The sequence below is a fragment of the Penaeus japonicus genome, unplaced genomic scaffold (genome assembly GCF_977035675.1).
Source record: "Penaeus japonicus unplaced genomic scaffold, GWHDUDI00000001_assembly GWHDUDI00000031, whole genome shotgun sequence".
Taxonomy (NCBI): Eukaryota; Metazoa; Arthropoda; class Malacostraca; order Decapoda; family Penaeidae; genus Penaeus; species Penaeus japonicus.
Genome location: NW_028234433.1, coordinates 19,855,979 through 19,859,775, shown reverse-complemented (window position 1 = coordinate 19,859,775; position 3,797 = coordinate 19,855,979). Strand labels below are relative to the sequence as shown.

Sequence of the window (3,797 nt, the reverse complement as noted above, 5' to 3'; positions counted from 1 at the left end):
GTTATAATATCACTTTCATCTTATGAACCAGTTATCACACATATATATAACTGAAAAACAAGTGTAAATAAAGTATTAAATAATCACAATACAATGCAACAATTTAACGTCGCAAGTGCTTACAGTCTCACTTGGAAATAGAATGCTTGGTTTGCTTTCATGGTGAAAGACTAAAAAAAACTTCATCTTATTTCTTATTTACTAAAGGAAGCTATAAATCAGATCAAAATAAAATAAAAAAACCTATTACTTGTTTAGGTATTTAAAGGTGAAACAAGTGAGGAGTTTGCTTTAGCACCTCAAGTGTTAAATTATATAAAGAAGTGATTATTTTTCAAAAGAATAATCAAAGAGCAAAAACATAAAGACATTTTTCAATTTCATAAACATTTCAAAAAAGATGTTTTAATACAAAAGTATGAACATTTTCACTACACATCAATTTAGCATGTGAATAAAGTGTGCTTGAGTAATTATTTCATTAACACAGCACTAAAAGAATTAAAAAAGAAGGAAATTTATTTATGTATAACACTTACATCTGTGTTATGTATGTATATGTGCATGTATGTATAAGTATTTTTATTTGTATTCTGTTTAAGCAGAATCTGAACTCTAAGAATCAGAAAAGTGAAAAAAAAAAGTCTGGTTAAGTGCTTTGCAATTTTCCAATTTTACATCACAATTAGACTAGTTATAGAAAAGTGGAAAAAAGAGTCCTTTGTTGCACACTCACTTCTGTGGAATTCAGAAATGTACCAGAAGTAAGTAGCCCACACTAACATTTCCAGTGTAATTTTTCCAGAATGGTCATCTCACACAATATCTGGAAGTGGCTGGTCCATGCTACTGTGTGCATGATGAGTGAACATGTGGTTGTTCAGATCAACCCTCCTTGAACATGAGAGAGGGCAGAAGGGACACCTGAAGGGCTTGACTCCCGTGTGCCTTTGCATATGACGAAAGAGGTGATCCCTAGCATTGGATCGATAGGGACAGTAAGAACAGGCATAAGGCTTTTCCCCAGTGTGGGTGGACATGTGTTTACGATAATTTGTTATGAAATGACTGGCATAAGAACAATAGATACACCGGTGGATCTTGCGAGTCTTGTGTCCTCTCTTAGAGCCTGCGGTTGGACCTCTGGCATCCCTCTGACCCTCTTGATTCACCTCCACCTGTAGGGTTATGGCGATCTTACTTTTACAGCATTACATGACTATTTATATCAAATATATATATATACATCAAGTGCCTATTAGACTGAGATAAATAATCAGTTTACATAGTATCTAAAGAATAAATAAGAAAATTACATTTACTTCATCAATCTGTAATTATATGATGTGTATGTATATGCCAAGGTACATGTCAAGTTTCTATATCCTAAATTCAAAAGTAATATCAATATAGATAGACAGAGGGAGAGGGATATATATAGAGAGAGAAGGGAAAAGGGAAGGAATAGAGGATGAAAATGAGAGAAAGAGTACATAAGAGTCTAGTTCCATAATGGCATTTTATCAGATTATTCTTTACAATATTCCTGATCAACATTATGTAAAGAATGATATTTTCTCCATTAAGAAAATAGGCATGAATTTATAAAAAATGTATGAAATAAATAGGATAATGAAAAGCATAAAAAACATATGTAAATATCTATATTTAATATACATATCTCTAGGACACATGATTTCCAATAAGCTTGTCAATGCTTTTCATTTTGTTGGCAATCTAATGCATAGTAAATGCAATAATATACAGTGCTGTATGTACTGTTACTCTATTTGTTAACAGTTAAAACCAGGTGTTTCTCTGGGTTATCTCCATAAAGATTTCATCCCTACTTCCTGTATACATTTGCAACTTGTAGTAGTAGTAAGGGATGGAGTTGGTAGGCAGAGGGAGAGAGGAAAGGAGGATAAGGGAGGGAGAAAGGGAGAGATGGAAGGAGGAGGAGGAATTGAGGGAGGGAAGGGGGAAGAAGGAATGAGGGAGGGAAGGGGGAAGAGGGAATGAGGGAGGAAGGGAAGTGGCGGGGAGAAGAGGGATTGAGGAAGGGAAAGAGGGAAGAGTGAGTGAATGAGTGAGTGAGTGAGTGAGTGAGTGAGTGAGTGAGTGAGAGAGAGAGAGAGAGAGAGAGAGAGAGAGAGAGAGAGAGAGAGAGAGAAAATTTGTTTGTATTCCCTTCAAAACCTTTGACACTAAACTATATGTCTGATATATACATACTGAGTCTAACAACTTTGTGATCCTGATTTTGTAATCCTTTATTTTCTGCCTAACTCCACTAAATAAAAAAAATGAAAGAAAGCAAGAAAGAAAAAATATGATAAAAACTTTATAGATTTCACATTTCACCAGACAGGTCACCTGATTCATACAATTTACAGGAATGGAGTCAAAATGACACATGACGATTCAAACACACATCATGATTCTGAGTACTAATATTCAAGAGGTTTGGATGACTATGAACCTATATTTTGCACATTTTGGCCATATTATCTTCAACCTTTTCTCCTCTTAGTGCAGTTTCAAGACTAATATATTATTACAGGCAGAGCCTATGATAAAGAAAAATATATACAAAAGGTTAACTGTACACTGACCCATTGCCGATAAGGCTGTTTTGGCTCCAAATGGTTGAAATGCCCAGACATTTCAAACACATAAGTCTATCACCTTGGGCTAACAAAAACTGATGCCATGACCATCTTAAATAACCTATTGCAAATGGGGATATATTTACTTCAGGACAGTCACTAGTGACACCAGCGTGGCACCCCAGGTTGGTTTTATTTCAGAGAGAGGCAGCTTCACTTGTGATATCGCCTTTCATGCTCTCTTTAATTCAATCATTATAATATTGGAGCCATTTTTGTGTTCATCTTTGTTTGGTGTTTTATGGTACTGTAACTTACATGTTCCATATGACAGGCTTCACTAGTGGTGCATTAGACTCAAGTTGTAGCATATAGTCCATGTCAGCTCTTTATGTTTTTTCTACTCAGTCTGATAGAAGTATTGTTCTTTTATGAGAGAGAAAAATCTACTTTGTATTTTCATAAACAAATACAAGAGAAATGACCATCCCTGATGAATACACCATGAAGAGATGGGGAAGAGGATGGAAACCTGTGCCTATGTCTGCTAGTACCTCAGTACAAGGTAGCCATACAGGGGTACATTGTAGACACTGGACCTGGTCACCTTACTCTTCACATTCTGCCTGCACATCCTTCACTGTCAGTACTATACAACAGGAGATGGACACCTTGCTACGTTATCACCCACTGAAGGTAGTGCTTGCTCTCTTTTCTGCTGGTGGTAGGAGAGAGTAGTGCCATCTAAGATTGGAATTTTAAACTAAACCCAATTTGTTGAATACCCCAAAAATTACAGTAATTATAATTGCAATTGTCATCATCAGTCTTAAAACAATAAAGAAACACAGTGGTCCATTCTCGCCCAATGTCGTTATGCCATGACACCCACCTTCAGGCCAAAAACTTGTGCATCATGTATGTTATGACACCCGTCTGCAATGGGTTAATGTAGTATGGCCATTTAAAATACATGAAAACATAATTTATACATAACATTTATTCTATTCAGGTACATTTTATGCCATTCTGATCCTCTAACACCAGTTGAAAAGTGTTCATCCAATTTCCAAGAACATAAATGCACTAACTGGACAATCTCATCCAAGAGTAACCCGAGACACTAAACTGATTCTGAACTGATACATTCTGATCAACATCACATGCAGCTAAAGCACTGAGGAGTGT

The 3,797-nt window shown here is 35.9% G+C and overlaps 1 protein-coding gene across 1 annotated transcript in view; it reads right to left on the bottom strand.

The window, feature by feature from the left end:
- Window positions 1-1,646: 1,646 nt before the first annotated feature.
- LOC122250681 (uncharacterized) overlaps window positions 1,647-3,797 on the bottom strand; it is a 4,343-nt gene continuing 2,192 nt past the window's right edge. Inside the window, exon 2 of the mRNA XM_043012236.2 lies at window positions 1,647-3,797. This exon is cut by the window's right edge and continues 944 nt beyond it. The gene's annotated coding sequence lies outside the window, so the exon portion shown is untranslated.